This window comes from Equus caballus, chromosome 25 (assembly GCF_041296265.1).
Source record: "Equus caballus isolate H_3958 breed thoroughbred chromosome 25, TB-T2T, whole genome shotgun sequence".
NCBI classification, from domain to species: domain Eukaryota; kingdom Metazoa; phylum Chordata; class Mammalia; order Perissodactyla; family Equidae; genus Equus; species Equus caballus.
The window spans coordinates 6,408,119-6,429,153 of record NC_091708.1 but is presented as its reverse complement, the minus strand read 5'-3'; positions in this window follow the sequence as shown (position 1 = coordinate 6,429,153).

The following is a 21,035-nucleotide window of genomic DNA, read 5'->3' as shown; positions in this document are numbered from 1 at the left end:
CATAGCTGAAAGGTGATGTTGGCGTGACCAGCAGGTGGTTCCAGAGAGCCAGGCGGGTGATTCCGGAGTGTCTGCCGTGTGGTTCTGGCGTAGCTGGCAGGTGATTTTGGCGTGTCCAGCAGGTGGTTTCGGCGAGCTCTGCAGGTGGTACCAGCGTGTCCGGAACATGGTTCTGGCACTTCTGAGAGATGGTTCCGTCATGCCAGGCAGGTGATTCCAGAGTGTCCGGCATGTGGTTCTGGCACCTCTGAGAGGTGGTTCCGGCTGCCCGGCAGGTGGTTCCGGAGTGTCTGCCGACTGGTACTGGCGTAGTCGGCAGGTGATTCTGGCGAGTCCACTAGGTGGTTCTGGGGAGTGGATCAGGTGGTTCCGGCATACTCGGCAGGTGGTACTGGCGTGTCCAGAACATGGTTCTGGCAAGTCTTAGAGGTGGTTCCGGCACGCACGACAGGTGATTCCGGAGTGTTCACCAAGTGGTTCTGGCGTAGCCGGCAGGTCATTTTGCATGTCCGGCGGTGGTTCCGGCGTCGAGCCGGTGGTTCCGGCGTGTCCGGCAGGTGCTTCTGGCGTGACCGGCACGACGTTCTGGCACGTCTGAGAGTTGGTTCCGGCCGGCCCGACAGGTGTTTCCATGGTGTCCGCCAAGTGGTTCTGGCGTAGCTGAAAGGTGATGTTGGCGTGACCAGCAGGTGGTTCCAGAGAGCCAGGCGGGTGATTCCGGAGTGTCTGCCGTGTGGTTCTGGCGTACCCGGCAGGTGATTTTGACGTGTCTGGGAGGTGCTTCTTGCAAGTCGAGCATTTGGCTCAGGCATGCTCAGCAGGTGCTTCCGGCGTGTCTGGCATGTGGTTCTGGTGTGTCTGAGAGCTGGTTCTGGCATGTCTGGCAGATGATTCCGGAGTGTCCACCAAGTGGTTGTGGCATACCCGGCAGGTGATTTTAGCGTGTCAGGTACGTGGTTCCAGCGAGTCGAGTAGGTGGTTCCGGAGTGCTCGGCAGGTGGTTCAGGCGGGTCTGGCAGGTGGTTTCATCTGTTCGGGGTGTGGTTCCAGCATCTCAGGCACATGGTTCTGGCACGTCTGAGAGGTGGTTCCGGCCGGCCGGAGAGGTGATTCCGGAGTGTTCGCCAAGTGGTTCTGGCGTAGCCGGCAGGTGATTTTGCATGTCCGGCAATGGTTCCGGCGAGTCGAGCCGGTGGTTCCGGCATGTCCGGCAGGTGATTCCTGCATTTCCAGCAGGTGGTTCCGGCATGCCCGGCAGGTGATTCCGGCGTGTCCGGAACTTGGTTCTGGCACCTCTGACAGGTGGTTCCAGCATGCCCGGCAGGTGATACCGGAGTCTCCGGCATTTGGTTCTGGCACCTCTGAGAGGTGGTTCCGGAATGCCTGGCATGTGATTCCGGAGTGTCTGCCGTGTGGTTCTGGCGTAGCTGGCAGTTGATTGTGGCGTGTCCAGCAGGTATTTCTAGCGAGCTCGGCAGGTGGTACCAGCGTGTCCGGATCATGGTTCTGGCACGTCTGAGAGATGGTTCCGGCATGCCCGGCAGGTGATTCGGGAGTGTCCGTCATGTGGTTCTGGCACCTCTGAGAGGTGGTTCCGGCATGCCCGGCAGGTGATTCCGGAGTGTCCACCAAGTGGTTGTGGCATACCCGGCAGGTGATTTTAGCGTGTCAGGTAGGTGGTTCCGGCGAGTCGAGTAGGCGGTTCCGGCGTGCTCGGCAGGTGGTTCAGGCGGGTCTGGCAGGTGGTTTCGGTCTGTTCGGGGTGTGGTTCCGGCATCTCAGGCACATGGTTCTGGCACGTCTGATAGGTGGTTCCGGCCGGCCCGACAGGTGTTTCCATGGTGTCCGCCAAGTTGTTCTGGCATAGCTGGCAGGTGATGTTGGTGTGACCGGCAGCTGGTTCCAGCCAGCCCGGCAGGTGATTCCGAAGCGTTCACCAAATGGTTGTGGCGTAGCCGGAAGGTGATTTTGGCGTGTCCAGCAGGTGGTTTTGGCGAGTCGAGCAGGTGGTTCTGGCGTGCTCGGCAGGTGCTTCCGGTGTCATTGGCATGTGGTTCCGGCATGTCTTAGAGGTGGTTCCGCCATGCCCGGCAGGTGATTCCGGAGTGTTCGCCAAGTGGTTCTGGCGTAGCCAGCAGGTGATTTTGCATGTCCGGCAAGGGTTCCGGCGAGTCGAGCCGGTGGTTCCGGCATGTCCGGCAGGTGGTTCCGGCATGCCCGGCAGGTGATTCCGGAGTGTCCGGCATGGGGTTCTGGCACCTATGAGAGGTGGTTCCGGCATGCCCGGCAGGTGATACCGGACTGTTCGCCAAGTGGTTCTGGCGCAGCCGGCAGGTGATTTTGCATATCCGGCAATGGTTCCGGCGAGTCGAGCCGGTGGTTCCGGAATGTCCGGCAGGTGGTTCCGGCATGTCCGGGAGGTGGTTCCGGCATGTCCATCACGTGGTTCCAGCATGCCCTGCAGGTGATTCCGGAGTGTCCGGCATGTGGTTCTGGCACCTCTGAGAGGTGGTTCCGGCATGCCCGGCAGGTGATACCGGAGTCTCCGGCATTTGGTTCTGGCACCTCTGAGAGGTGGTTCCGGAATGCCTGGCCTGTGATTCCGGAGTGTCTGCCGAGTGATTCTGGCGTACCCGGCAGGTGATTTTGGCATGTCCGACAGGTGTTTCTTGCATGTCGACCAGGTGGCTCAGGCATGCTCATCTGGTGCTTCCGGCGTCTCTGACATGTGGTTGTGGTGTGTCTGAGAGCTGGTTCTGGCGTGTCCGGCAGATGATTCCGGAGTGTCCACCAAGTGGTTCTGGTATACCTGGCAGGCGATTGTGGCGTGTCAGGAAGGTGGTTCCGGCTAGTTGAGCAGGTGGATCAGGCGTGCTCCCCAGGGGGTTCAGGCGGGTCTGGCACGTGGTTTCGGTCTGTTCGGGGAGTGGTTCCGGCATCTCAGGCACATGGTTCTGGCACGTCTGAGAGGTGGTTGTGGCCGGCCCGACAGGTGATTCCGGAGTGTCCGCCAAGTGGTTCTGGCGTAGCTGAAAGGTGATGTTGGCGTGACCGGCAGGTGGTTCCAGCCAGCCCGGCAGGTGATTCCGGAGTGTCTGCCGAGTGGTTCTGGCGTAGCCGGCACGTGATTTTGGCGTGTCCAGCAGGTGGTTCCGGCGAGCTCGGCAGGTGGTACCGGCGTGCCCAGAACATGGTTCTGGCACATCTGAGAGATGGTTCCGGCATGCCCGGGAGGTGATTCCGGAGTGTCCGGCATGTGGTTCTGGCACCTCTGAGAGGTGGTTCCGGCATGCCCGGCAGGTGGTTCCGGAGTGTCTGCCCAGTGGTTCTGGCGTAGCCGGCAGTTGATTTTGGCGTGTCCACTAGGTGGTTCTGGGGAGTGGATCAGCTGGTTCCGGCATACTCGGCAGGTTGTACCGGCGTCTCCAGAACATGGTTCTGGCAAGTCTGAGAGGTGGTTCCGTCACGCCCGACAGGTGATTCCGGAGCGTCCGCCAAGTGTTTCTGGCATACCCCGCAGGCGATTTTGGCATGTCCGACAGGTGTTTCTTGCGAGTCGAGCAGGTGGCTCAGGCATGCTCAGCTGTTGCTTCCGGCGTCTCTGGCACGTGGTTCTGGTGTTTCTGAGAGCTGGTTCTGGCATGTCCGGCAGATGATTCCGGAGTGTCTGCCGAGTGGTTCTGGCGTAGCCGGCACGTGATTTTGGCGTGTCCAGCAGGTGGTTCCGGCGAGCTCGGCAGGTGGTACCGGCGTGCCCGGAACATGGTTCTGGCACATCTGAGAGATGGTTCCGGCATCCCCGGCAGGTGATTCCGGAGTGTCCGGCATGTGGTTCTGGCTCCTCTGAAAGGTGGTTCCGGCATGCCCAGCAGGTGGTTCCGGAGTGTCTGCCGAGTGGTTCTGGCGTAGCCGGCAGGTGATTCTGGCGTGTCCAGCAGGTGGTTCTGGGGAGTGGATCATGTCATTCCGGCATACTCGGCAGGTGGTACCAGCGTGTCCGGAACATGGTTCTGGCAAGTCTGAGAGGCGGTTCTGGCATGCCCGAGAGGTGATTCCGGAGTGTTCACCAAGTGGTTCTGGCGTAGCCGGCAGGTCATTATGCATGTCCGGCGGTGGTTCTGGCGAGTCGAGCCGGTGGTTCCGGCGTGTCCAACAGGTGTTTCCGGTCTGTCCGGCAGGTGGTTCTGGCGTGTCCGGCAAGAGGTTCTGGCACGTCTGAGAGTTGGTTCTGGCATGCCCGAAAGGTGATTCCGGAATGTCCGCCACGTGGTTCTGGCGTACCCGGCAGGTGATTTTGGCGTGTCTGGCAGGTGATTCTGGCAAGTCGAGCACTTGGCTAAGGCATGATCAGCAGGTGCTTCCGGCGTGTCTGGCACGTGGTTCTGGTGTGTCTGAGAGCTGGTTCTGGCATGTCCGGCAGATGATTCCGGAGTGTCCACCAAGTGGTTGTGGCATACCCGGCAGGTGATTTTAGCGTGTCAGGTAGGTGGTTCCGGCGAGTCGAGTAGGTGGTTCCGGCGTGCTCGCCAGGTGGTTCAGGCGGGTCTGGCAGGTGGTTTCGGTCAGTTCGGCGAGTGGTTCCGGCATCTCAGGCACATGGTTCTGGCACGTCTGAGAGGTGGTTGCGGCCAGCCCGACAGGTGTTTCCGGAGTGTCCGCCAAGTGGTTCTGGCGTAGCTGAAAGGCGATGTTGGCGTGACCGGCAGGTGGTTCCAGCCAGCCCGGCAGGTGATTCCGGAGTGTCTGCCGAGTGGTTCTGGCGTAGCCGGCAGGTGATTTTGGCGTGTCCAGAGGGTGGTTTTGGCGAGTCGAGCAGGTTGTTCTGGCGTGCTCAGCAGGTGCTTCGGGTGTCATTGGCATGTGGTTCCGGCATGTCTGAGAGGTGGTTCCGCCATGCCCGGCAGGTGATTCCGGAGTGTTCGCCAAGTGGTTCTGGCGTAGCCGGCAGGTGATTTTGCATTTCCGGCAATGGTTCCGGCGAGTCGAGCCGGTGGTTCCGGCATGTCCAGCAGGTGGATCCGGCATGCCCGGCACGTGATTCCGGAGTGTCAGGCATGTTGTTCTGGCACCTCTGAGAGGTGGTTCCGGCATGCCCGGCACTTGATACCGGAGTGTCCGGCATTTGGTTCTGGCACCTCTGAGAGGTGCTTCCGGAATGCCTGGCATGTGATTCCGGAGTGTCTGCCGAGTGGTTCTGGCGTTGCCGGCAGTTGATTTTGGCGTGTCCACTAGGTGGTTCTGGGGAGTGGATCAGCTGGTTGCGGCATACTCGGCAGGTGGTACCGGCGTGTCCAGAACATGGTTCTGGCAATTCTGAGAGGTGGTTCCGGCACGCCCGACAGGTGATTCCGGAGCGTCTGCCAAGTGTTTCTGGCGTACCCGGCAGGTGATTTTGGCATGTCCCACAGGTGTTTCTTGCGAGTCGAGCAGGTGGCTCAGGCATGATCAGCTGGTGCTTCCGGCGTCTCTGGCACGTGCTTCTGGTGTGTCTGAGAGCTGGTTCTGGCATGTCCGGCAGATGATTCCGGAGTGTCCACCAAGTGGTTCTTGTATACCTGGCAGGTGATTTTGGCGTGTCTGGAAGGTGGTTCCGGATAGTTGAGCAGGTGGATCAGGCGTGCTCGCCAGGGCGTTCAGGCGGGTCTGGCACGTGGTTTCGGTCTGTTTGGGGAGTGGTTCCGGCATCTCAGGCACATGGTTCTGGCACCTCTGAGAGGTGGTTGCGGCCGGCCCGACAGGTGTTTCCGGAGTGTCCGCCAAGTGGTTCTGGCGTAGGTGAAAGGTGATGTTGGCGTGACCGGCAGGTGGTTCCAGCCAGCCCGGCAGGTGATTCCGGAGTGTCTGCCGAGTGGTTCTGCTGTAGCCGGCAGGTGATGTTGGCGTGTCCAGCAGGTGGTTCCGGCGAGCTCGGCAGGTGGTACCGGCGTGTCCGGAACATGGTTCTGGCACGTCTGAGAGATGTTTCGGGCAAGCCCGGCAGGTGATTCTGGAGTGTCCGGCATGTGGTTCTGGCACCTCTGAGAGGTGGTTCCGACATGCCCGGCAGGTGGTTCCGGAGTGTCTGCCGAGTGGTTCTGGCGTAGTCGGTAGGTGATTCTGGGGTGTCCAGCAGGTGGTTCTGGGTAGTGGATCAGGTGGTTCCGGCATACTCGGCAGGTAGTACTGGCGTGTCCGGAACATGGTTCTGGCAAGTCTGAGAGGTGGTTACGGCATGCCCGACATGTGTTTCCAGAGTGTCCGCCAAGTGGTTCCGGCGTAGCTGAAAGGTGATGTTGGCGTGACCGGCAGGTGGTTCCAGCCAGCCCGGCAGGTGATTCCGGAGTGTCTGCCGAGTGGTTCTGGCGTAGCTGGCAGGTGATTTTGGCGTGTCCAGCGGGTGGTTTTGGCGAGTCGAGCAGCTGGTTCTGGCGTGCTCGTCAGGTGCTTCCGGTGTCATTGGCATGTGGTTCCGGCATGTCTGAGAGGTGGTTCCGCCATGCCCGGCAGGTGATTCCGGAGTGTTCGCCAAGTGGTTCTGGCGTAGCCGGCAGGTGATTTTGCATGTCCGGCAATGGTTACGGCGAGGCGAGCCGGTGGTTCCGGCATGTCCAGCAGGTGGTTCCGGCATACCCGGCAGGTGATTCCGGAGTGTCCGGCATGTGGTTCTGGCACCTCTGAGACGTGGTTCCGGCATGCCCGGCAGGTGATACCGGAGTGTCCAGCATTTGGTTCTATCACCTGTGAGAGGTGGTTCCGGAATGCCCGGCATGTGATTCCGGAGTGTCTGCCGAGTGGTTCTGGCGTAGCCGGCAGGTGATTTTGGCGTGTCCAGCAGGTGGTTCCGGCGAGCTCGGCAGCTGGTTCCGGCATGTCCGGGACATGGTTCTGGCAAGTCTGAGAGATGGTTCCGGCATGCCCGGCAGGTGATTCCGGAGTGTCCGTCATGTGGTTCTGGCACCTCTGAGAGGTGGTTTCGACATGCCCGGCAGTTGGTTATGGAGTGTCTGCCGAGTGGTTCTGGCGTAGCCGGCAGGTGATTCTGGCGTATCTAGCAGGTGGTTTTGGGGAGTGGATCAGGTGGTTCCGGCATACTCGGCAGGTGGTACCGGCGTGTCCGGAACTTGGTTCTGGCAAGTCTGAGAGGTGGTTCCGGCAGGCCCGACAGGTGATTCCGGAGTGTCCGGCATGTGGTTCTGGCACCTCTGAGAGGTGGTTCCGGAATGCCTGGCATGTGATTCCGGAGTGTCTGCCGTGTGGTTCTGGCGTAGCTGGCAGTTGATTGTGGCGTGTCCAGCAGGTATTTCTAGCGAGCTCGGCAGGTGGTACCAGCGTGTCCGGATCATGGTTCTGGCACGTCTGAGAGATGGTTCCGGCATGCCCGGCAGGTGATTCGGGAGTGTCCGTCATGTGGTTCTGGCACCTCTGAGAGGTGGTTCCGGCATGCCCGGCAGGTGATTCTGGAGTGTTCGGCATGTGGTTCTGGCACCTCTGAGAGGTGGTTCCGGCATGCCCGGCATGTGGTTCCGGAGTGTCTGCCGAGTGGTTCTGGCGTAGTCGGCAGGTGATTCTGGCGTGTCCAGCATGTGGTTCTGGGGAGTGGATCAGGTGGTTCCGGCATACTCGGCAGGTGGTACTGGCGTGTCCGGAACATGGTTCTGGCAAGTCTGAGAGGCGGTTCCGGCATGCCCGACATGTGATTCCGGAGTGTTAACCAAGTGGTTCTGGAGTAGCCGGCAGGTCATTTTGCATGTCCGGCGGTGGTTCCGGCGAGTCGAGCCGGTGGTTCCGGCGTGTCCGGCAGGTGGTTCTGGCGTGACCGGCACGAGGTTCTGGCACGTCTGAGAGTTGGTTCCGGCATGCCCGACAGTGGATTCCGGAGCGTCCGCAACGTGGTTCTGTCGTACCCGGCAGGTGATTTTGCGTGTCTGGCAGGTGCTTCTTGCAAGTCGAGCATTTGGCTCAGGCATGCTCAGCAGGTGCTTCCAGCATGTCTGGCACGTGGTTCTGGTGTGTCTGAGAGCTGGTTCTGGCATGTCCGGCAGATGATTCCGGAGTGTCCACCAAGTGGTTGTGGCATACCCGGCAGGTGATTTTAGCGTGTCAGGTAGGTGGTTCCAGCGAGTCGAGTAGGTGGTTCCGGCATGCTCGGAAGGTGGTTCAGGCGGGGCTGGCAGGTGGTTTCGTCTGTTCGGGGTGTGGTTCCGGCATCTCAGGCACATGGTTCTGGCACGTCTGACAGATGGTTCCGGCATGCCCAGCAGGTGATACCGGAGTGTCCAGCCTTTGGTTCTGGCACGTGTGAGAGGTGTTTCCGGAATGCCCGGCATGTGATTCCGGAGTGTCTGCCGAGTGGTTCTGGCGTAGCCGGCACGTGATTTTGGCGTGTCCAGCAGGTGGTTCCGGCGAGCTCGGCAGGTGGTTCCGGCATGTCCGGAACATAGTTCTGGCACGTCTGAGAGATGGTTCCGGCATGCCCGGCAGGTGATTCCGAAGAGTTCACCAAATGGTTGTGGCGTAGCCGGCAGGTGATTTTGGCGTGTCCAGCAGGTGGTTTTGGCGAGTCGAGCAGGTGGTTCTGGCGTGCTCGGCAGGTGCTTCCGGAGTCATTGGCATGTGGTTCTGGCATGTCTGAGAGGCAGGTCATTTTGCATGCCCGGCAGGTGATTCCGGAGTGTTCGCCAAGTGGTTCTGGCGTAGCCGGCAGGTGATTTTGCATGTCCGGCAATGGTTCCGGCGAGTCGAGCCGGTGGTTCCGGCGTGTCCGGCAGGTGATTCCTGCATGTCCGGCAGGTGGTTCCGGCATGCCCGACAGGTGATTCCAGAGTGTCCGGCATGTGGTTCTGGCACCTCTGAGAGGTGGTTCCAGCATGCCCGGCAGGTGATACCGGAGTCTCTGGCATTTGGTTCTGGCACCTCTGAGAGGTGGTTCCGGAATGCCTGGCATGTGATTCCGGAGTGTCTGCCGTGTTGTTCTGGCATACCTGGCAGGTGATTTTGGCGTGTCCAGCAGGTGGTTCCAGCGAGCTCGGCAGGTGATACCAGCGTGTCCGGATCATGGTTCTGGCACGTCTGAGAGATGGTTCCGGCATGCCCGGCAGGTGATTCGGGAGTGTCCGTCATGTGGTTCTGGCGCCTCTGAGAGGTGGTTCCGGCATGCCTGGCAGGTGATTCTGGAGTGTTCGGCATGTGTTTCTGGCACCTCTGAGAGGTGGTTCCGGCATGCCCGGCAGGTGATTCTGGAGTGTCTGCCGAGTGGTTCTGGCGTAGTCGGCAGGTGATTCTGGCGTGTCAAGCAGGTGGTTCTGGGGAGTGGATCAGGTGGTTCCGGCATACTCGGCAGGTGGTACCGGCGTGTCCGGAACATGGTTCTGGCAAGTCTGAGAGGCGGTTCCGGCATGCCCGACATGTGATTCCGGAGTGTTCGCCAAGTGGTTCTGGCGTAGCCGGCAGGTCATTTTGCATGTCCGGCGGTGGTTCCGGCGAGTCGAGCCGCTGATTCAGGCGTGTCCGGCAGGTGGTTCTGGCGTGATCGGCACGAGGTTCTGGCACGTCTGAGAGTTGGTTCCGGCACGCCCGACAGGTGATTCCGGAGCGTCCGCCAAGTTTTTCTGGCGTACCCGGCAGGTGATTTTGGCATGTCCGACAGGTGTTTCTTGCGAGTCGAGCAGGTGGCTCAGGCATGCTCAGCTGGTGCTTCCGGCGTCTCTGGCACGTGGTTCTGGTGTGTCTGAGAGCTCGTTCTGGCATGTCCGGCAGATGATTCCGGAGTGTCCACCAAGTGGTTCTGGGATACCTGGCAGGTGATTTTGGAGTGTCAGGAAGGTGGTTCCGGCTAGTTGAGCAGGTGGATCAGGCGTGCTCGCCAGGGGGTTCAGGCGGGTCTGGCAGGTGGTTTCGGTCTGTTCGGGGAGTGGTTCCGGCATCTCAGGCACATGGTTCTGGCACGTCTGAGAGGTGGTTACGGCCGGCCGGAGAGGTGTTTCCGGAGTGTCCGCCAAGTGGTTCTGGCGTAGCTGAGAGGTGATGTTGGCGTGACCGGCAGGTGGTTCCAGCCAGCCCGGCAGGTGATTCCGGAGTGTCTGCCATGTGGTTCTGGCGTAGCTGGCAGGTGATTTTGGCGTGTCCAGCAGGTGGTTCCGGCGAGCTCGGCAGGTGGTACCAGCGTGTCCGGAACATGGTTCTGGCACGTCTTAGAGATGGTTCCGGAATGCCAGGCAGGTGATTCCGGAGTGTCCGGCATGTGGTTCTGGCACCTCTGAGAGGTGGTTCCTTCATGCCCGGTAGGTGATTCCTGAGTGTCCGGCATGTGGTTCTGGCACCTCTGAGAGGTGGGTCCGGCATGCCCGGCAGGTGGTTCCGGAGGTTCTGCCGAGTGGTTCTGGCGTAGTAGGCAGGTGATTCTGGCGTGTCCAGCAGGTGGTTCTGGGGAGTGGATCAGGTGGTTCCAGCATACTCGGCAGGTGGTACCGTCGTGTCCGGAAGATGGTTCTGGCAAGTCTGAGAGGCGGTTCCGGCATGCCCGACAGGTGATTCCGGAGTGTTCGCCAAGTGGTTCTGGCGTAGCCGGCAGGTCATTTTGCATGTCCGGCTGTGGTTCCGGCAAGTCGAGCCAGTGGTTCCAGCATGTCCGGCAGGTGGTTCTGGGGTGACCGGCACGAGATTCTGGCACGTCTGAGAGTTGGTTCAGGCGTGCCCGACAGGTGATTCCGGAGTGTCCGCCACGTGGTTCTGGCGTACCCGGCAGGTGATTTTGGCGTGTCTGGCAGGTGTTTCTTGCAAGTCGAGCATTTGGCTCAGGCATGCTCAGCAGGTGCTTCCGGCGTGTCTGGCACGTGGTTCTGGTGTGTCTGAGAGCTGGTTCTGGCATGTCCGGCAGATGATTCCGGATTGTCCACCAAGTGGTTGTGGCATACCCGGCAGGTGATTTTAGCGTGTCAGGTAGGTGGTTCCAGCGAGCCGAGTAGGTGGTTCCGGAGTGCTGGGCAGGTGGTTCAGGCGGGTCTGGCAGGTGGTTTCGGACTGTTCGGGGTGTGGTTCCGGCATCTCAGGCACATGGTTCTGGCACGTGTGATAGGTGGTTCCGGCTGGCCCGACAGGTGTTTCCAGAGTGTCCGCCAAGTGGTTCTGGCATAGCTGAAAGGTGATGTTGGCGTGACCGGCAGGTGGTTCCAGCCAGCCCGGCAGGTGATTCCGGAGTGTCTGCCGAGTGGTTCTGGCGTAGCTGGCAGGTGATTTTGGCGTGTCCAGCGGGTGGTTTTGCCGAGTCAAGCAGGTGGTTCTGGCGTGCTCGGCAGGTGCTTCCGGTGTCATGGCATGTGGTTCCGGCATGTCTGAGAGGTGGTTCCGCCATGCCCGGCAGGTGATTGCGGAGTGTTCGTCAAGTGGTTCTGGTGTAGCCGGCAGGTGATTTTGCATGTCAGGCAATGGTTCCGGCGAGTCGAGCCGGTGGTTCCGGAATGTCCGGCAGGTGGTTCCGGCATGTCCGGCAGGTGATTCCGGCATGTCCAGCACGTGGTTCCAGCATGCCCGGGAGGTGATTCCGGAGTGTCCGTCATGTGGTTCTGGCAAGTCTGAGAGGTGGTTCCGGCATGCCCGACAGGTGATTCCGGAGCGTCCGCCCAGTGTTTCTGGCGTACCCGGCTGGTGATTTACGTCTGTCCGACAGGTGTATCTTGCGTGTCGAGCAGGTGGCTGAGGCATGCCCAGCTGGTGCTTCCGGCGTCTCTGGCACGTGGTTCTGGTGTGTCTGAGAGCTGGTTCTGGCATCTCCGGCAGATGATTCCGGAGTGTCCACCAAGTGGTTCTTGTATACCTGGCAGGTGATTTTGGCGTGTCAGGAAGTAGGTTCCAGCTAGTTGAGCAGGTGGATCAGGCGTGCTTGCCAGGGGCTTCAGGCGGGTCTGGCAGGTGGTTTCGGTCTGTTCGGGGAGTGTTTCCGGCATCTCAGGCTCATGGTTCTGGCACGTCTGAGAGGTGGTTCCGGCCGGCCCGACAGGTGTTTCCATGGTGTCCGCCAAGTGGTTCTGGCATAGCTGGCAGGTGATATTGGCGTGACCGGCAGGTGGTTCCAGCAAGCCCGGCAGGTGATTCCGAAGAGTTCACCAAATGGTTGTGGCGTAGCCGGCAGGTGATTTTGGCGTGTCCAGCAGGTGGTTTTGGCGAGTCGAGCAGGTGGTTCTGGCGTGCTCGGCAGGTGCTTCCGGTGTCATTGGCATGTGGTTCCGGCATGTCTGAGAGGTGGATCCGGCATGCCCGGCAGGTGGTTCCGGAGAGTCTGCCGAGTGGTTCGGGAGCCAGCCCGGCAGGTGATTCCGAAGAGTTCACCAAATGGTTGTGGCGTAGCCGGCATGTGATTTTGGCGTGTCAGGAAGTTGGTTCCGGCTAGTTGAGCAGGTGGATCAGGCGTGCTCGCCAGGGGGTTCAGGCGCGTCTGGCAGGTGGTTTCGGTCTGTTCGGGGAGTGGTTCCGGCATCTCAGGCACATGGTTATGGCACGTCTGAGAGGTGGTTCCGGCCGGCCGGAGAGGTGTTTCCGGAGTGTCCGCCAAGTGGTTCTGGCGTAGCTGAAAGGTGATGTTGGCGTGACCGGCAGGTGGTTCCAGCCAGCCCGGCAGGTGATTCCGGAGTGTCTGCCGTGTGGTTCTGGCGTAGCCGGCAGGTCATTTTGCATGTCCGGCGGTGGTTCCGGCGAGTCGAGCCGGTGGTTCCGGCGTGTCCGGCAGGTGGTTCTGGCGTGACCGGCACGAGGTTCTGGCACGTCTGAGAGTTGGTTCCGGCATGCCCGACAGGTGATTCCGGATTGTCCGCCTCATGATTCTGGCGTACCCGGCAGATGATTTTGGCGTGTCTGGCAGGTGTTTCTTGCAAGTCGAGCATTTGGCTCAGGCATGCTCAGCAGGTGCTTCCGGCGTGTCTGGCACGTGGTTCTGGTGTGTCTGAGAGCTGGTTCTGGCATGTCCGGCAGATGATTCCGGAGTGTCCACCAAGTGGTTGTGGCATACCCGGCAGGTGATTTTAGCATGTCAGGTAGGTGGTTCCAGCGAGTCGAGTAGGTGGTTCCGGCGTGCTCGGCAGGTGGTTCAGGCGGGTCTGGCAGGTGTTTTCGTTCTGTTCGTGGTTTGGTTCCGGCATCTCAGGCACATGGTTCTGGCACGTCTGATAGGTGGTTCCGGCCTGCCCGACAGGTGTTTCCATGGTGTCCGCAAAGTTGTTCTGGCATAGCTGGCAGGTGATGTTGGCGTGACCGGCAGGTGGTTCCAGCCAGCCCGGCAGGTGATTCTGAAGTGTTCACCAAATGGTTGTGGCGTAGCCGGAAGGTGATTTTGGCGTGTCCAGCACGTGGTTTTGGCGAGTCGAGCAGGTGGTTCTGGCGTGCTCGGCAGGTGCTTCCGGTGTCATTGGCATGTGGTCCGGCATGTCTCAGAGGTGGTTCCGCAATGCCCGGCAGGTGATTCCGGAGTGTTCGCCAAGTGGTTCTGGCGTAGCCCGCAGGTGATTTTGCATGTCCGGCAATGGTTCCGGCGAGTCGAGCCGGTGAGTCCGGAATGTCCGGCAGGTGGTTCCGGCATGTCCGGCAGGTGGTTCCGGCATGTGCAGCACGTGGTTCCAGCATGCCCTGCAGGTGATTCCGCAGTGTCCGGCATGTGGTTCTGGCACCTTTGAGAGGTGGTTCCGGCATGCCCGGCAGGTGATACCGGAGTCTCCGGCATTTGGTTCTGGCACCTCTGAGAGGTGGTTCCGGAATGCCTGGCCTGCGATTCTGCAGTGTCTGCCGAGTGGTTCTGGCTTAGCCGGCAGTTGATTTTGGCATGTCCACTATGTGGTTCTGGGGAGTGGATCAGCTGGTTCCGGCATACTCGGCAGGTGGTACCGGCGTGTCCAGAACATGGTTCTGGCAAGTCTGAGAGGTGGTTCCGGCACGCCCGACAGGTGTTTCCATGGTGTCCGTCAAGTGGTTCCGACATAGCTGGCAAGTGATGTTGGCGTGACCGGCAGGTGGTTCCAGCCAGCCCGGCAGGTGATTCCGAAGAGTTCACCAAATGGTTGTGGCGTAGCCGGCAGGTGATTTTTCGTGTGCACCAGGTGTTTCCGGTCTGTCCGGCAGGTGGTTCTGGCGTGACCGGCATGAGGTTCTGGCACGTCTGAGAGTTGGTTCCGGGATGCCCGACAGGTGATTCCGGAGTGTCCGCCAAGTGGTTCTGGCGTACCCGGCAGGTGATTCTGGCGTATCCAGCTGGTGGTTCTGGGGAGTGGATCAGGTGGGTCGGGCATACTCGGCAGGTGGTACTGGCGTGTCCGGAACATGGTTCTGGCATGTCTGAGAGTTGGTTCCAGCATGCCCGACAGGTGATTCCGGAGTGTCCGCCACGTGGTTGTGGCGTACCCGGCAGGTTATTTTGGCGTGTCTGGCAGGTGTTTCTTGCAAGTCGAGCATTTGGCTCAGGCATGCTCAGCAGGTGCTTCCGGCGTGTCTGGCACGTGGTTGTGGTGTGTCTGAGAGCTGGTCTGGCATGTCCGGCAGATGATTCCGGAGTGTCCACCAAGTGGTTCTGGTATACCGGGCAGGTGATTTTGGCGTGTCAGGAAGGTGGTTCCGGCTAGTTGAGCAGGTGGATCAGGCGTGCTAGCCAGGGGGTTCAGGCGGGTCTGGCAGGTGGTTTCGGTCTGTTCGGTGAGTGGTTCCGGCATCTCAGGCACATGGTTCTGGCACGTCTGATAGGTGGTTCCGGCCGGCCCGACAGGTGTTTCCATGGTGTCCGCCAGGAGGTTCTGGCATAGCTCGCAGGTGATGTTTGCGTGACCGGCAGGTGGTTCAAGCCAGCCCGGCAGGTGGTTCCGAAGAGTTCACCAAATGGTTGTGGCGTAGCCGGCAGGTGATTTTGGCGTGTCCAGCAGGTTGTTTTGGCGAGTCGAGCAGGTGGTTCTGGCGTGCTCGGCAGGTGCTTCCGGTGTCATTGGCATGTTGTTCCGGCATGTCTGAGAGGTGGTTCCGCCATGCCCGGCAGGTGAATCCGGAGTGTTCGCCTAGTGGTTCTGGCGTAGCCGGGAGGTGATTTTGCATGTCCGGCAATGGTTCCGGCGAGTCGAGCCGGTGGTTCCGGCATGTCCGGGAGGTGGTTCCGGCATGCCCGGCAGGTGATTCTGCAGTGTTCGGCATGTGGTTCTGGCACCTCTGAGAGGTGGTTCCGGCATGCCCGGCAGGTGATACCGGAGTGTCCGGCATTTGGTTCTGGCACCTCTGAGAGGTGGTTGCGGAATGCCTGGCATGTGATTCTGGAGTGTCTGCCGAGTGGTTCTGGCGTAGCCGGCAGTTGATTTTGGGGTGTCCACTAGGTGGTTCTGGGGAGTGGATCAGCTGTTTCCGGCATGCTCGGCAGGTGGTACCGGCGTGTCCAGAACATGGTTCTGGCAAGTCTGAGAGGTGGTTCCAGCACGCCCGACAGGTGATTCCGGAGCGTCCGCCAAGTGGTTCTGGCATACCTGGCAGGTGATGTTGGCGTGACCGGCAGGTGGTTTCAGCCAGTCAGGCAGGTGATTCCGAAGTGTTCACAAAATGGTTGCTGCGTATCCGGAAGGTAATTTTGGCGTTTCCAGCAGGTGGTTTTGGCGAGTCGAGCAGGTGGTTCTGGCGTGCTCGGCAGGTCCTTCCGGTGTCATTGGCATGTGGTTCCGGCATGTCTGAGAGGCGGTTCCGGCACGCCCGACAGCTGATTCCGGAGCCTCCCGCAAGTGTTTCTGGCGTACCCGGCAGGTGATTTTGGCATGTCCGACAGGTGTTTCTTGCGAGTCGAGCAGGTGGCTCAGGCATGCTCAGCTGGTGCTTCCGGCGTCTCTGGCACGTGGTTCTGGTGTGTCTGAGAGCTGGTTCTGGCATGTCCGGCAGATGATTCCGGAGTGTCCACCAAGTGGTTCTGGTATACCCGGCAGGTGATTTTGGCGTGTCAGGAAGGTGGTTCCGGCTAATTGAGCAGGTGGATCAGGCGTGCTCGGCAGGTGGTTCAGGCGGGTCTGGCAGGTGGTTTCGGTCTGTTCGGTGAGTGGTTCCGGCATCTCAGGCACATGGTTCTGGCACGTCTGAGAGGTGGTTCCGGCCGGCCCGACAGGTGTTTCCATGGTGTCCGCCAAGTGGTTCTGGCATAGCTGGCAGGTGATGTTGGCGTGACCGGCAGGTGTTTCCAGCCAGCCCGGCAGGTGATTCCGAAGAGTTCACCAAATGGTTGTGGCATAGCCGGCAGGTGATTTTGGCGTGTCCATCAGGTGGTTTTGGCGAGTCAAGCAGGTGGTTCTGGCGTGCTCGGCAGGTGCTTCCGGTGTCATTGGCATGTGGTTCTGGCATGTCTGAGAGGTGGCTCCGCCATGCCAGGAAGGTGATTCCGGAGTGTTCGCCAAGTGGTTCTGGTGTAGCAGGCAGGTGATTTTGCATGTCCGGCAATGTTTCCGGCGAGTCGAGACAGTGGTTCCGGCATGTCCGACATGTGGTTCCGGCATGCCCCGCAGGTGATTCTGGAGTGTTCGGCATGTGGTTCTGGCAACTCTGAGAGGTGGTTCCGGGATGCCTGGCATGTGATTCCGGAGTGTCTGCCGAGTGGTTCCGGCGTGTCCAGCAGGTGTTTCCGGTCTTTCCGGCAGGTGGTTCTGTCGTGTCCGGCACGAGGTTCTGGCACGTCTGAGAGTTGGTTCCGGCATGCCCGACAGGTGATTCCGGAGTCTCCGGCATTTGGTTCTGGCACCTCTGAGAGGTGGTTCCGGCATGCCCGACAGGTGATTCCGGAGTGTTCGCCATGTGGTTCTGGCGTAGCCGGCAGGTCATTTTGCATGTGCGGTTGTTGTTCCGGCGAGTCGAGCCGGTGGTTCCGGCGTAGCCGGCAGTTGATTTTGGCGTGTCCACTAGGTGGTTTTTGGGAGTGGATCAGCTGGTTCCGGCATACTCGGCAGGTGGTACCGGCGTGTCGAGAACATGGTTCTGGCAAGTCTGAGAGGTGGTTCCAGCACGCCCGACAGGTGATTCCGGAGCGTCCGCCAAGTGTTTCTGGCGTACCCGGCATGTGATTTTGGCATGTCCGACAGGTGTTTCTTGCGAGTCGAGCAGGTGGCTGAGGCATGCTCAGCTGGTGCTTCCGGCGTCTCTGGCACCTGGTTCTGGTGTGTCTGAGAGCTGGTTCTGGCATGTCCGGCAGATGATTCCGGAGAGTCCACCAAGTGGTTCTGGTATACCTGGCAGGTGATTTTGGCGTGTCAGGAAGGTGGTTCCGGCTAGTTGAGCAGGTGGATCAGGCGTGCTCGCCATCGGGTTCAGGCGGGTCTGGCAGGTGGTTTCGGTGTTTTCGGGGAGTGGTTCCGGCATCTCAGGCACATGGTTCTGGCACGTCTGAGAGGTGGTTCCGGCCGGCCCGACAGGTGTTTCCGGAGTGTCCGCCAAGTGGTTCTGGCATAGCTGAAAGGTGATGTTGGCGTGACCGGCAGGTGGTTCCAGCCAGCCCGGCAGGTGATTCCGGAGTGTCTGCCGAGTGGTTCTGGCGTAGCTGGCAGGTGATTTTGGCGTGTCCAGCAGGTGGTTCCGGCGAGCTCGGCAGGTGGTACCAGCATGTCCGGAACAAGGTTCTTGCACGTCTGAGAGATGGTTCCGGCATGCCCGGCAGGTGATTCCGGAGTGTCCGGCATGTGGTTCTGGCACCTCTGAGAGGTGGTTCCGGCATGCCCGGCAGGTGATTCCGGAGTGTCCGGCATGTGGTTCTGGCACCTCTGAGAGGTGGGTCCGGCATGCCCGGCAGGTGGTTCCAGAGGTTCTGCCGAGTGGTTCTGGCGTAGTAGGCAGGTGATTCTGGCGTGTCCAGCAGGTGGTTCTGGGGAGTGGATCAGGTGGTTCCAGCATACTCGGCAGGTGGTACCGTCGTGTCCGGAACATGGTTCTGGCAAGTCTGAGAGGCGGTTCCGGCATGCCCGACAGGTGATTCCGGAGTGTTCGCCAAGTGGTTCTGGCGTAGCCGGCAGGTCATTTTGCATGTCCGGCGGTGGTTCCGGCGAGTCGAGCCGGTGGTTCCGGCGTGTCCGGCAGGTGGTTCTGGCGTGACCGGCACGAGATTCTGGCACGTCTGAGAGTTGGTTCAGGCGTGCCCGACAGGTGATTCCGGAGTGTCCGCCACGTGGTTCTGGCGTACCCGGCAGGTGATTTTGGCGTGTCTGGCAGGTGTTTCTTGCAAGTCGAGCATTTGGCTCAGGCATGCTCAGCAGGTGCTTCCGGCGTGTCTGGCACATGGTTCTGGTGTGTCTGAGAGCTGGTTCTGGCATGTCCGGCAGATGATTCCGGAGTGTCCACCAAGTGGTTGTGGCATACCCGGCAGGTGATTTTAGCGTGTCAGGTAGGTGGTTATAGCGAGTCGAGTAGGTGGTTCCGGAGTGCTCGGCAGGTGGTTCAGGCGGGTCTGGCACGTGGTTTCGGACTGTTCGGGGTGTGGTTCCGGCATCTCAGGCTCATGGTTCTGGCACGTGTGATAGGTGGTTCCGGCCGGCCCGACAGGTGTTTCCGGAGTGTCCGCCAAGTGGTTCTGGCATAGCTGAAAGGTGATGTTGGCGTGACCGGCAGGTGGTTCCAGCCAGCCCGGCAGGTGATTCCGGAGTGTCTGCCGAGTGGTTCTGGCGTAGCTGGCAGGTGATTTTTGCGTGTCCAGCGGGTGGTTTTGCCGAGTCGAGCAGGTGGTTCTGGCGTGCTCGGCAGGTGCTTCCGGTGTCATTGGCATGTGGTTCCGGCATGTCTGAGAGGTGGTTCCGCCATGCCCGGCAGGTGATTCCGGAGTGTCAGCCAAGTGGTTCTGGCGTAGCCGGCAGGTGATTTTGCATGTCTGGCAATGGTTCCGGCGAGTCGAGCCGGTGGTTCCGGCGTGTCCGGCACGTGGTTCCGGCATGCCAGGCAGGTGATTCCAGAGTGTCCGGCATGTGGTTCTGGCAGCACTGAGAGGTGGTTCCGGCATGCCCGGCAGGTGGTTCCGGAGTGTCTGCCGAGTGGTTCTGAAGCCAGCCCGTCAGGTGATTCCGAAGAGTTCACCAAATGGTTGTGGCGTAGTCGGCAGGTGATTTCGGCGTGTCCAGCAGGTGGATTTGGCGAGTCGAGCAGGTGGTTTTGGCTTGCTCGGCAGGTGCTTCCGGTGTCATTGGCATGTGGTTCTGGCACCTCTGAGAGGTGGTTCCGGCATGCCCGGCAGGTGATACCGGAGTGTTCGCCAAGTGGTTCTGGCGCAGCCGGCAGGTGATTTTGCATGTCCGGAAATGGTTCCGGCGAGTCGAGCCGGTGGTTCCGGAATATCCGGCAGGTGGTTCCGGCATGTCCGGCAGGTGGTTCTGGCATGTCCAGCACGTGGTTCCAGCATGCCCTGCAGGTGATTCCGGAGTGTCCGGCATGTGGTTCTGGCACCTCTGAGAGGTGGTTCCGGCATGCCCGGCAGATGATACCGGAGTCTCCGGCAATCGGTTCTGGCACCTCTGAGAGGTGGTTCCGGAATGCCTGGCCTGTGATTCCGGAGTGTCTGGCGAGCGATTCTGGCGTAGCCGGCAGTTGATTTTAGCGTGTCCACTAGGTGGTTCTGGGGAGTGGATCAGCTGGTTCCGGCATACTCGGCAGGTGGTACCGGCGTGTCCAGAACATGGTTCTGGCAAGTCTGAGAGGTGGTTCCGGCACGCCCGACAGGTGATTCCGGAGCGTCCGCCCAGTGTTTCTGGCGTACCCGGCATGTGATTTTGGCATGTCCGACAGGTGTATCTTGCGAGTCGAGCAGGTGGCTCAGGCATGCTCAGCTGGTGCTTCCGGCGTCTCTGGCACGTGGTTCTGGTGTGTCTGAGAGCTGGTTCTGGCATGTCCGGCAGATGATTCCGGAGTGTCCACCAAGTGGTTCTTGTATACCTGGCAGGTGATTTTGGCGTGTCAGGAAGTTGGTTCCAGCTAATTGAGCAGGTGGATCAGGCGTGCTTGCCTGGAGCTTCAGGCGGGTCTGGCAGGTGGTTTCGGTCTGTTCGGGGAGTGGTTCCGGCATCTCAGGCACATGGTTCTGGCACGTCTCATAGGTGGTTCCGGCCGGCCGGAGAGGTGTTTCCGGAGTGTCCGCCAAGTGGTTCTGGCGTAGCTGAAAGGTGATGTTGGCGTGACCGGCAGGTGGTTCCAGCCAGCCCGGCAGGTGATTCCGGAGTGTCTGCCGTGTGGTTCTGGCGTAGCTGGCAGGTGATTTTGGCGTATCCAGCAGGTGGTTCCGGCGAGCTCTGCAGGTGGTACCAGCATGTCCGGAACAAGTTTCTTGCACGTCTGAGAGATGGTTCCGGCATGCCCGGCAGGTGATTTGGGAGTGTCCGGCATGTGGTTCTGGCACCTCTGAGAGGTGGTTCCCGGCATGCCCGGCAGGTGATTCCGGAGTGTTCGGCATGTGGTTCTGGCACCTCTGAGAGGTGGTTCCGGCATGCCCGGCACGTGGTTCCGGAGTGTGTGCCGAGTGGTTCTGGCGTAGTCGGCAGGTGATTCTGACGTGTCCAGCAGGTGGTTCTGGGGAGTGGATCAGGTGGTTCCGGCATTCTCGGCAGGTGGTACCGGCGTGTCCGGAACATGGTTCTGGCAAGTCTGAGAGGTGATTCCGGCAGGCCCGACAGGTGATTCCGGAGTGTCCGCAACATGGTTCTGGCGTAGCCGGCAGTTGATTTTGGCGTGTCCACTAGGTGGTTCTGGGGACTGGATCAGGTGGTTCCGGCATACTCGGCAGGAGGTACCGGCGTGTCCGGAACATGGTTTTGGCAAGTCTGAGAGGTGGTTCCGGCAGGCCCGAGAGGTGATTCCGGAGTGTTCTCCAAGTGGTTCTGGCATAGCCGGCAGGTCATTTTGCATGTCCGGCGGTGGTTCCGGCGAGTCGAGCCGGTGGTTGCGGCGTATCCAGCAGGTGTTTCCGGTCTGTCCGGCAGGTGGTTCTGGCGTGACAGGCACGAGGTTCTGGCACGTCTGAGAGTTGGTTCCGGCCGGCCCGACAGGTGTTTCCATGGTGTCCGCCAAGTGGTTCTGGCATAGCTGAAAGGTGATGTTGGCGT